General features: G+C 39.5%; 1 non-coding gene across 1 annotated transcript; it reads left to right on the forward strand.

Moving 5' to 3' along the window:
- Positions 1–6,284: 6,284 nt before the first annotated feature.
- LOC139166084 (U6 spliceosomal RNA) lies at positions 6,285–6,390 on the forward strand. The gene has a single exon (XR_011558887.1). It is a non-coding gene; the product is annotated as a U6 spliceosomal RNA (small nuclear RNA).
- Positions 6,391–13,163: the final 6,773 nt, after the last annotated feature.

A 13,163-nucleotide genomic window follows, 5' to 3' on the forward strand; every position in this document is an offset into this window, starting at 1 on the left:
GAGGATGAAGAAGAGGAAGAGGACAGTTGCTGCTGAAGGAAGAAGGTGAAGTGAGCAGAAGCAAAAGAATCCAAAACTTTAAGGCTTAAAAAAAAAAGGGGGGGGACTCTAAGGCAGTGATGAGGAGCACTCGCCTCCCATACACCTGATGTGAGGCTGCCTCCCATACACTGCGCACGAGAAAGAAACCCAGGCAGGCGAGAGGGGGGAAGCTCCAGCTCCTTTGACTGAAAGGCAGTGGCTGCTGCTGCTGCTACCGGCTTCCTCTTTCTTCACATGATGAAGGGCTCACCTCTCCTCTTGTTTGTTTGCTTTGTAGCTGGTGCCTTTCCTTCACTGTGGTGACTCCTCAGTTTGGCTGAAGCCAAGTTGATTTGGTTGGGGCGAAGCACCCCCTTTTGCCTTTGAGAGGCAACCTCATGCCGGGTGTGTGAGAGGCAGCGCAAGAAGTCATTACAGCGAAATGCAAGTGCCCAGAGAAAGAAAAATGCTCTGTTCACTCTGGGCTGCCCAGAGCGAAGGGAGTATTTCTTTTCTCTGGATGCTGGCAGAGGTTTATTCCCTCTCCAAGCGCCCAGAGAAAGGAAAATGCTTTGTTTGCTCTGGACTGCCAAAGCCTCCTTAAGTGCCACTGAAAGGCTCCTCTGGCAGCCCAGAAAAGCCTGAGATGGCCAGGATTAAAGGGGAAATGAGAGGAAACTGGCCAGGCCTTTGTGCCACTCTCAAATATCCTGGGAATTCTTTCCGGGTTCTTAAGTAGAAAATAGTTCTTAAGAAGAGGCAAAAAAATCTTGAACACTCATTTCTTATCTAGAAAAGTTCTTAAGTAGAGGCGTTCTTAAGTAGAGGTACCACTGTATATATATGCAGTGGTGGGCAAATTGTTCTGACCAGTTGGTGGGGGTGGGCCCATCTACCCACCCACCCTGTCCCAGTGCTATCCCAATCTCACTGTCATTTTGAAGCTGCGCACATGCATGAAAGTTGCGTGGGTGGGCAAACGCATGCATGCACTCGCATTTTTGGTACCAGGCAAATTGGTTGTTACATTATGTGATGCCCACCTCTGCATATATGTATAAAGAGCTATGAAGAAGTCTATGATATTCTGGGAAACATGTGTCTAGTCACATTCTACGAGATTTATCTGGAAAGTAAGGTTACAGGGTATGTAGCTCTCATGGGGAATGTTTGTGAGGGAAGTTGGTATTACCATTATGTAGTGGGAAGCCAGCAGAAGTCAGCAAGCAATGCCAGTGGTCAGTAGATCATCGACTAGCATTATGGTGAAGATTAGAGATGATTGTCCTCATTCTGTTTCCCTCCAAGTGTTAAGTACATGCTGTAATACACTACCTGACTGCTAAGGGCATGAATACTGCTGTGAGGGTGCCCAAGATGCTTACTGACAGAGTCAGTGCCACCCAATAATTTCTTGACTTCAAGTTTGAAGGTGAGTCTTTTCTCAACTGTATAGTGACAGGAGATGAAGCTTGAGTTTATCACCATACTCCAGAGAGCAAACATCACTCACTGCAGTGGCACCATACCCATTGTCCTTCAGCCAAAAAATTCAAATATCAGCAATCGGCAAGAAAAATCTTGGCCACCCATCGCACACAAATCTTGGGCACCCATTGCAGCAGCGTTCATGCCCTTAGCATCCAGGTAGCATATTACAGCGCACACTTCGCACTTGTAGGGAAACAGAATGAGGATGTTCATAATTAACCTTCACCACAATGCCAGTCGATGATCTACTGACCACTGGCTTGTTCGCTTCCACTGGCTTCCTGCTACACAATAGTAATACTAACTTCCCCCGCAAACCTTCCCCACGAGAGCTAATGCCTTGTAACCTTACTTTCTGGATAACCCTTGTATCAGACCAATATAATTCACAGGATAGTTGTTATGTGGATAAAAGCCCAGAAGACATCCATGCAAGCCGATTTAAGCTTTTGCCATAAGCCAGTATGTAAATATGACAATTCATTAATAATAAATAACAGATTCTCTCCTATAAGAAATCCAGAGTCCATTGCATGGCAATGCTTCATATTCAGGTTAAGAAAAAAATCTCATATTTCCATCCAATTATTATATAAAGTTCAAATGGCAAGCCTGCTCTTCAGTGTTTACTATGCCACCAGAATAACAAAATGGGCATTCATTTTTAATTTTTAAAAAATCCTTTCTTCCTTTTTTCTTCTTAATAGTTTAGAAGAAACCTAAATAAATTAGATATGAAATTGGAAAATAACAGACACTGCATTTTTTAATGTTATATTGTTCACATATTTGTTTCCTGCAAAGATGTTTTACTCCTAAAATCTTGAGGGATGACTCTGTTGAAATGTGAAGAATTTTAATAAAGTGTTTTCTTCCAAATGTTCCCAAAAGACAAAACTGAGAGAGAGGTAATAGAAAATATGAACTTCATAAAATGAACACTTGAAATATATTCTTAGTTATTTAGTAGTAGTAACATTTATGTAGCATATTCCAAGTTTAATGATTGCAGTTCATGTTGTTTACCACGTTATAATCATCCACAATAAAAGAAATTACTTATATTGCCAGGATATATACAAAAAAATTATCCCTCTTCTAAGGTCCCTTTATTACTAACATTTTATAGACCATTCCTTTATCAAAATCCAGGTTGAAATTTGAAACCTATTATTTATATTGATATAAAAATGAGAGTTTTCTTCTTTAATTGTGATTTCAGTTATTCATACATTCAATCCAAATCATGGAATTTAGCATTAATAAATTTAAAACACTTATTAGCTCCCTGTGTTTGATTTTTAATTATAAAATAAGAAAAACAGAGTTTTGCACACAATGGGAATGTTAATATATATTCAGACCATCTGCTAGGTTTGCTTACTGTCATTTAGGAATCAGATAAAATGAGCAACATAAGGAAGCACAAAACAGTCAAATGATAACCATATCAGATTATTCTATTTACTTTATTAATTAACTACATTCAACCCAAACATATATTCAAAGAAATGGCAGGTGATTTTTCACAATGTGAAATTATCCCATGTTATTATTCACATGTACATTTTTTTAACCCTGCTGTTCTCTTCAAAAACACTATACACTTGTACTCGTCCCAAGTCTATTTGACCCGGACCAAAAATTACTTATTTTAGGTACTTATATTTGGTCTTTTTGAAAGCATTTTTCACTTGGAAACTAGTTTGAACATTTCTGCACACAATGAAATGAAAATTGAACTGAAAAAAATTAATGCTTATTGGTTTATTTTGCACATAAAAGCCCCCCCCCCCGTTTTTGTGATTTTTTTTTTCAATTTATAGATAGTTTTGCCTGCAAAATGCGTTCTATTTTACTAAAGTTGGTGTGGGATTGGTAGCTTGAACATTTCTGAACATAATGATATATGGAACTGAAAAAAATGATGCTTATTGGTTTATTTTGCTCATAAAAGGGCCTCCTCCACCCTCCCATGCTTATACTCAAGTAGGCATATACTTGAGTAGGCTTATACTTGAGTAGGCTTATACCCGGGTAGGCTTATACTTGGAAAGGCTAATACTCAGGTAGGCTTATGCTTGAGTAGGCTTATACTCAGGTAGGCTTATAGACGTGTAGGCTTATACTTGAGTAGGCTTATACTCAGGTAGGCTTATAGACTTATACTTGAGGCTTATGTAGGCTTATACTTGAGTAGGCTTATCCTCGAGTAGGCTTATAGTTGAGTATAATACCCTATGGTCTTATATTCAAAAATAAACAAGCACCTTTTTTCAGTTCATTTATATTTTTCTTATGATCAGGAATGTTCAATTTTGTATATCAAACCTTTTGGGGGGAAATCCCTTGGAGATTTGTAGCCTAAAAAAATATAAACTGACACGAAATGCTCAGAAATGGGGGTGGGGGCTTTTTGATCAAAATAAACCAATAAGCATCAATTCTTTCAGTTCAATTTTCATATCATTGTGTGCACAAATGTTCAAACTAGTTTACCAGTGAACAAAGTTTTCAAAAAGACCAAATTTAAGTACCTAAAAAAATATTTTTGGTCCGGGTCTGATACGACTCGAAACAGTACAAGTGTAAGTTTCCCCCCCCAAAAAAATTTGTCCCCATCCCCTAAAAATATTTTTGTGATGATCAGCAATGTTAAATTTAGTAAATGATGATCAGCAATGTTAAATTTAGTAAATCAATGCCTAAGATGTTAAAAACATTTCGAATTTGGAGCATAAAAAAATTTAAAGTGAAAATGGTTGCAAGCAGCCAGGGGGGGGGGGGGGAGGGAGGCCTTATTTCTGATTTAAAAAACTAAATAAGCATCATTTTTATCTGTTTATTTATATTTTTCTTATGTTCAGTAATGTTCAAACTACCAATCCCACACCAACTTTAGTAAAATGGAATGCATTTTGCAGGCTAAACTATCTATAAATTGAAAAACGTTCACAAAAAAGCCCCCCCACCATTTATCAGCAAAATAAAGCAATAAGCATCAATTTTTTCAGTTCAATTTTCATATCATTGTGTGCAGAAATGTTCAGACTACCTTCCAAGTGAAAAATATTTTCAAATGGACCAAACATAAACACCTCAAATGAAGAATTTTCGGTCCGGGTCAGGGTGACCCGGGAAGAGTACAAGTGTGACTTTTTTTCAGCAAGAAAGAAGCCCCCCCACCATCCAAAAAATTCTCATAGAGAGAACCCCTGAAATGATGCAAACTCATGAAATTTCAAGTTTCACATATGCAGGGAAAACTTTTTACAGGGTCTCAAAGTTCGAAAATGGGTCTCACAGACCCAAAGTTAACAGCAGGGTTAAATAGAGCCATCAGAGATACAACTGTTTGCCCATTTTTGCCAAGTATGTTTAAAAACATACTTTAAGTAAGTTTAAAGAAAATTAAAATGATGTTTCTCAGAGAGAAGATCATGAACTTGAAAGATCCTGAGGTAGGTGGAAAAATGACTAAAAATAGCAGATTTTTGTTGCTCTATTTCAGGTTTTATGTGCTGATGCAACCATGTTTTTTTCCAACTACTTTTTCCTTCCAGCTACTTTTCAATTTGTAATGTCTAAGGAAACGGTTTAATTTTCTCACCTTCAGAGAACATATAGTTGAAAAATGGTGAGAAACTACAAGGAACAAACAACTACAGTAGTACCTCTACCTAAGAACGCCTCTACTTACGAACTTTTCTAGATAAGAACCAGGAGTCCAATATATTTTTTTGCCTCTTCTCAAGAACCATTTTTCACTTACAAACCTGAGCCTCCGAAACTGTAACCGGAAAAGGCAGGGAGAAGCCTCCGTGGGGCTTCTCTAGGAATCTCCTGGGATGAAACAGGGCCAGAAAAGGTGGGGAGAAACCTCTGTGGGGCCTCTTTAGGAATCTCCTAGAAGGAAACAGGGCCTCCACTCTCCCTGTGGTTTCCCCAATTGCACACATTATTTGCTTTTACATTGATTCCTATGGAAAAAATTGCTTCTTCTTACAAAATTTTCTATTTAAGAACCTGGTCCCGGAATGAATTAAGTTCGTAAGTAGAGGTATAACTCAGTGAAGGGCTACTTACATTTTTATTACCACACTGTGGATGTGGCTTATGCATTTTCTTTCAACATCTTTCAGTGCAAATTGGGTGTTCTGGGGTGGAGCTCCATTTTTGCTACCTCACTACGTACCCCCCATCTGGGCAGTAGCCCATCCCTGGTACCACTGTACTATCAATGTATCTTTAAATGTTATTATCACTGATGTGTTTAAAATATCTTTCTGAAAATATTTGAAAGGTTATAGTTTCAGGAAAAGATTAAAAATGTTTGATCCTTGAGAAGGGCCTGAGAAGAGATATTATCTAATTAATTGGGATCCAGATTTAGTTTCAGTTAAAATAAAAATATTGAAATTGACAGGATTTTGACATAAGAACCATTCATGTCCATGAGACTGTTCCATGAACTAAATAGAATATTGCCATCTAGCCAGGGAAATGATTGAGAAGAAGAAAACTCACCAGATAGTGAACTGGAAATTCACTGAGTTTCATTCACCTTCCTTTAACATCAGTATTTGCTATCTCCAACTTCTTTTCTCTCTGTTTTCAACACAAAGTCCCATTGGGAATCTATATCTGTGCTAATATATGTGTCCCATTCAGTCTACAAAATGTGCAGAGAACAGAATGTAAAAGCAGTAATATGGCATTGCAGGCAAACCCCTCCCTTAAATATTGAACACTTTAAGAACATAGCTTTGAAGATGTTCTCTTAGGAAACACATTTACTAAAATTGAAATGATACAGCTAAAACTAGCATGTCTTCTGACAAAGATGAAGTGCACATTTGTGAAGTGTTTCATAGTTAAAAAATAAAACAATAAAAAAGAGCATGGTTTTAGAGCAGGGGGGAATCATGAGGATGATATATACCATATTTTTCGGTGTATAAGACGCACCTTTTAACTTCAAAAAAGTGTGCCAAAACTGGGTGTGTCTTATACACCAAATGCTATTGGGTGGCGGTCAGTGGCAGCGGCAGCAGCCTTTCCCTAGTCCCAGCGATGGATTTTCACGCGGTTTGGTGCCTGGCACCAACCACCGTTACCAAACTGTGTGAGAAGCTGGAATCACCAGACTACGGGAAGGCTGCTGCCGCTGCTACTGACCACCCCTGCCAGACTACGTGACTATGCCCCAAGTCTAATGGCATGGGGGGAAACCCGAGCTCCTGTCCTCTGTCGTGTGGGCGCCTCTCTCCCTTGGTACGTTCATCTCATTTCCTCCTTTGTTAACCAACTTGGCTCTTCTTCCTCTGTAAACATTTCGTTCCAACAAGGAGAGGACGGGAGGCTGCTGCTTCCGCTGCCATTGCTTCCAATGGAGGCTGAGGCAAACGGGCAGTGCTGTGTTCTCATCAGATCTGCTTCATCCTTCCTCCTCAGACACCCCTCTTTGGATGGAACCGAAACCCAGGCGGCTGAGGAGGAAGGATGAAGTAGATCTGATGAGAACACAGCACTGCCCATTTGCTTCAACCTCCATTAGAAGCAGCAGCAGCAGAAGCAGCAGCCTCCCATCCTTCCCTTGTTGGAATAATACGTTTACAGAGGAGGAAGCGAGATGAATGTATCAAGGGAGAGAGGCACCCACGCGACGGAGGACAGAAGCTCGGGTTCTCCCCCATGCTGTTATACTTGGGGCGTAGTCCTGTAGTCCAGAGAGGGCGGTCAGTAGAAGCGGCAGCAGCCTTCCCATAGTCTGGCAATACCGGTTTCTCACACAGTTTGGTAGCGGCAGCTGGCACTAGCCACCAAACCGTGTGAAAAGCTGCCGCTGGGACTAGGGGAAGACTACTGCCACTGACCATCACTCTGTCCTCCTGGTGCCCTAGGAGACTGGGGACTGCCCTCCTGATGCCCGAGGAGCGCTGCTGCTGATGCAGCGGCTCCTCTCCACAGGCTACTTGCCCGTGCAAGGTTTGATGTAAGGATGCCACCAAGGGTCAAACATCCTTCCTGAAGAAGAAGGATGAAGCGGATCTGACAAGAATGCACCGCTGCCCATTTGCCTCAGCATTTATTAGAAGCAGCGGCAGCAGCGAAAACAGCAGCCTCCCGTCCTCCCCATGTTGGAAGGGCAAAAGCCGGGCTGAAACATCCACTCATTGTTTGTCCCTTGGCAGCATCCTTACATCAAACCCTGCACGGGCAAGTAGCCTGTGGAGAGAAGCCGCTGCATTAGCAGCGGCGCTCCTAGGGCACCAGGAGGGCAGTCCCATGTCCCGCTCCCAATCTCGGGGTGTCACGAGGGAGGCAGAGGTATCAGAGCCAGAGACCTTCCCATAGACCCGGTTTCCCCCGGTCCTCACAGGGATGTGACCGGTTGAGCCACGGGGGAAGTGCCCATCTCTATGGGAAAGTAGGTCTCTCCATTGGGGGACCGGGACAAGCACCATGGCCTTGGTGAAGGTTTGAAGACCCCTGAGGTAGGAGTGCAAGGGTCTTCAAACCTGGTGAGTTTACGGCTTGTGACTGAAGGAGGAATTCTTGGATTCATCAGAGCAGAAAACCTTGTTCCCCAAAGTCTGAGAGAGCTGCAGGTGACTTTCTGCAAACTCCAGGCAGGCTTTCAAATGTTTTTAATGGGGAGAGGCTTCTGTCTAGCCATTCTGTTATAAAGCCTAAACTGGTGGAGGGTTGCAGTGATGGTTGTCCTTCTGAAACTCTGTTCCATCTCCAAACAGAAATTCTGGAGATCAGTCAGAATGACCATTGGGTTCATCATCTCTCTTATTAAGGCCCTGGGTGACCAGCTCTTGGAAGAATCCTGGTTGTCTCAAACATGTTCCATTTGAGAATTATGGAGGCCACTGTGCTCTTAGGAACCTTCGGTATAGTAGAAAATCTATTCTAGCCTTCCCCAATAATTGCAATAAACCCGTTCCTGAGTTCTGTAGGCACTTCCTTTGATTCCATGGCTTTTGCTCTGTTACAGTATGCATTGTCAGCTGTGAGACTTTCTATAGAGAAGTGTATGGCTTTCCAAATCATGATCAATCACTTGAATTTACCACCGGTGGACTCCAATCAAGGTGTAGAAATGTCAGCAGCTATCAAGAAAAATGGGAGGCACCAGAGCTAAATTTCATACGTTGTTGCAAAAGGTCTGAATACCTATGGCAGTGATATTTTAGTTTTTCTTTTTAATTAATTTACAAATGTAAAATTGTAAAATTCTCTTTTCATTTTGTCATTATGGGTTAATGAGTGTAGATTAATGAGAAAAAATGAATTTCAACACCTGTAGAAATAAGCTGCAGCATAACAAAATTGACAAAAATGAAGAGAGTCTGAATCTGATTGCACTGTAAGCAGGATTCTTACTATATAATTTGTGCAAATATGGTCTTAGCTTTAACTTGTTAGATCCCTAGTACCAAGGAATCAATATTTTGCTCAAGCTAAGATGGTAGAAGTTTGCTCAACTTTGCCTCGAGGGTTATAGTTTAACACACTCAGATAATGAAAGCTCCCAGCTGCTTAAGAAAACAACATAATAGCAACGGATTTTGCAGATTCGGGTGTATTTTCTTGGTGTTTAAATGCTTTTAGCAGCCCAGTGTAGCCCCTGGGGATCCATTCAAGATTAATTTTCCTTTAGGGTAATCAATAAAGTGATACTGGAATAGCAGATTCAAACAATCCAAATGAGGAGGGGATTTAATTCATTTATCTAGGGTATAAAGTATGGCCTTCTGCTAAATCAAAATGAAACATTGCCATGACATACAAATAGCAAGATTAACTTTTTAAAAAATCATTTAAATACCATTTTAAAATATTACACATTAACAGTGATGGGCTACCAATTTTTTTTACTACCACACTGTGGGCGTGGCTTATGCATTTTGTTTCAACATCTTTCAGTGCAAATTGGGTGTTCTGGGATGGAGCTCCATTTTCGCTACCCCACTGCATTCCTCCCCATCTGGGCAGTAGCCCACCCCTGATTATCTACTATATAAAGTGTATGTACGCACACACACATGCACAGCTCTTCTAAAATTATACACATTCAACCTCATTTACTGTGATAGGAAAAACATACCCAGAGTCCAGAAGGGAAAAAAAGAAAAAAAATCAAACTTTTGCTACCGGTACTGCATACCTGACTGTACCCATAGGAGCCCATCACTGCACATTAAGCACCTATAGGTAACCTAACAAAAAATATACTGGTAATTCATATTGGAACACAGGTGTTTTGGGGTTTTTTTGAAGCTTTGATACAGTGTCTGGTTTACAGTTTTCCTTGCTTTTTTCCTTCATAGCATTTTTCTAAAAGTGCAGGGTCTATTGTTGTTGGATCAATCAAGAGTTGATTAATTGGTTACAGTAGTAATTGACTGACCAGCTTGTTGCCCCAGCCTGAAAACATGGGTTGAACAAGAACCTCTGGTCCATGTCACCCAGTTGGCATTCATGCTCCAAGAGGAAGTAGAATGCACAGTCTCCTGGTTTGTAACCTGATGTCTTAACCATTAGATCAAACTGCTTCTCTTCCATATTTTTCAATTACCCATATTTTTTGGAGTATAAGATGCACCAAAGTATAAGATGCACCTTAGTTTAGGGGGTGGGGTGGGGATCTTCCTACCAGATATTCATCTGGTTAGTGCCCATGGTCTAGTCAGCTTCAGCACATCATTTTATCCTCTGGTTAGGGCTCAAAAAACCTTATTCAGAGAGAGTAACAATAAAAGAGCTTGCAAGCTGGTAAGAGCTGGGAACAGTGTTAGCACCTCATTAAGGCTGGAAACAAACATTCAGAGAAAGTAAAACAATGAAAAAACCTTCAAAGATTCAGGGCTTGGAAAATATTCTTTACAGAGAATAACAATGAAAGAGCCTACAAGGTTAGAGCTGGGAACATCATTAACACCTAGTTAGGGCTGAAAAAATGCTTTGAAAAAAGCTACATTCAGAGTATAAGGTGCATCTAAATTTTCAGCCTCTCTTAGGGAGGAAAAAGGTATATAGCTAAAATAATTGGAAAGCATTACAGTATTTCTCTTCATCTGATGACTTACAAGGTTATTCTGATTTCGCACATTATTAAAAAGAATTGGAAAGATTATGGCTGTGTAAACAAAACATTATAAAGCACTTGGCATGTGTGAAGTCCCATTTCTCAAATTGGTAAAGCAGCCACAGCCACTGGAAAACGATATACAATTCATTCATTCATTTGATTTTAATGCCGGCCTTCTCTTTAGACTCAGGGCAGCTTACAACATGTTAGCAATAGCACTTTTTAATAGAGCCAGCATATTGCCCCCACAATCTGGTTCCTCAACAATTGATTTGAAAATTTCCCCTGTGCATGTGTGTGAAAGCCCAGGCAGTACTTCTGCTAGGACTATCATCAAAGCAGATGGGTTTACATGCAAATATGTGCAGACTGCTGGAGAAAGCCTTCAAAGGAGCCATGCTGAGCCTTCTAGGGGAATATGGCTGGTTTTGCTTATGTCAATATGCCTTTTCCTTTTTGGAGTGTTTGCCCAGCATGAACGGTGCACTTTAAAAGACTTTCATAAAGATAACAAATTGTTCCATGTGACTTGCTTGGGTCAAGTTGAAAAAAGGCACTCCAGAAGACAAATCAATGTTCTGATAAATATTTAATGTTTTCCATTATATTGAAAGCACATCATTGTATTTAGAGCATTCTATCACTTTTTGCTTCCTGTCCATGCATTCTTTAAACATTAAACACATCACTTTTAGAACTCTTCCCTTTCCTAAAGTATCTTTTCCTTACTTAAAAACCCTGCTGTTCTGTTTCGGGTCTATTTGACCCGAAGCCAAGTTTGAGTCCTTGTAAAAAATTTTCCCTGCATATCTGAAACTTGAAATTTCATGACTATTCATCATTTCAGGGGTTCTCTCTATGAGAATTTTTTTTGGGGGGGTGGGGGGCTTAGTTTTTACTGGGCAAAAAAAGTTAAAAATCTTCTGTTCCCGGGTCACCCTGACCCGGACCGAAAACTCTTCATTTGCAGTGCTTATGTTTGGTCTTTTTGAAAGCTTTTTTCACTTGGAAAGTAGTCTGAACATTTCTGCACACAATGATATGAAAATTGAAATGAAAAAAGTAAATCTTATTGGTTTATTTTGCTGATATAATGCACGCCCCCCCATTTTTGTGAAGGTTTTTTCAATTTATGGATAGTTTTGCTTGCAAAATGCATTCTATTTTACTGAAGTTGGTGTGGGATTGGTAGCTTGAACATTTCTGAATATAATAAAAATATAAAGGAACTGAAAAAAATGATTCTTACTGGTTTTTTAACATCAGAAATAAGCCCCCCCCCTCAGCTGCTTGCAACCATTTTCACTTTTTATTTTTTTATGCTCCAAATCCGAAACATTCTTTAAAATCTTAGGCATTCATTTACTCAATTTAACAATGCTGATCATCCAAAAAATATTTGTGGGTGTGGGGGGAAATTTTTTTTTCTGGGCAAAAAAAAAGTCACGTTTAGTCTGTTCGGGTCATATAGACCCGGACCAAAATGATTTTTTTTAGGTACTTGAATTTGGTCTTTTTGAAAACTTTTTCAACTGGAAAACTAGTTTGCACATTTATGAACATAATGATATGAAAATTGAACTGGAAAAATTGAGACTTATATTTTTATTTTGATCAAAAAGCCCCTCCCCCCATCCTTTCTGAATTTCGTGTCAATTTCTATTTTTTAAGGCTACAAATCCCTAAGGAATTTTCCCCCAAAAGGTTTGATATACTAAATTGAACATTTATGAATATAAGAAAAATATAAATGAACTGGAAAAAATGGTTCTTATTGGTTTATTTTTGCCACAAAAGGGCCACCCCCCCCTCGGCCTTGCTGTGTGCCATTATTGTCACTTTTTATACATATTTGGCTAGAAATATTTGGAATATCCTTTTGAAAATCAACCACATTGTAGCCAGAGAACTAATTTTATGAAACAAATCCATTTTACTGAAAAAAAAGTATGTAAGTTTGAAATTAACAGCATAATTTTTATATAAATTGAAATAATTGAACATGGGGGGAGGCATACATTTATGTGCAAAATAAACCAATATGCATCAATTTTTCCAGTTCAATTTTCATATCATTATGTTCAGAAATGTTCAAGCTACCAATCCCACACCAACTTTAGTAAAATAGAATGTATTTTGCTAGCAAAACTATCCATAAAGTGAAGACTATTTTAAAAAAACGGGGGGCGTGCATTTCATCAACAAAATAAACCAATATGCATCAATTTTTCCAGTTCAATTTTCATATCATTATGTTCAGAAATGTTCAAGCTACCAATCCCACACCAACTTCAGTAAAATAGAATGCATTTTGCAAGCAAAACTATCCATAAATTGAAAAAACTTTCACAAAAACGGGGGGGCGTGCATTATATCAGCAAAATAAACCAATAAGATTTACTTTTTTCATTTCAATTTTCATATCATTGTGTGCAGAAATGTTCAGACTACTTTCCAAGTGAAAAAAGCTTTCAAAAAGACCAAACATAAGCACTGCAAATGAAGAGTTTTCGGTCCGGGTCAGGGTGACCCGGGAACAGAAGATTTG

This window comes from Erythrolamprus reginae, chromosome 3 (genome assembly GCF_031021105.1).
Source record: "Erythrolamprus reginae isolate rEryReg1 chromosome 3, rEryReg1.hap1, whole genome shotgun sequence".
NCBI classification, from domain to species: domain Eukaryota; kingdom Metazoa; phylum Chordata; class Lepidosauria; order Squamata; family Dipsadidae; genus Erythrolamprus; species Erythrolamprus reginae.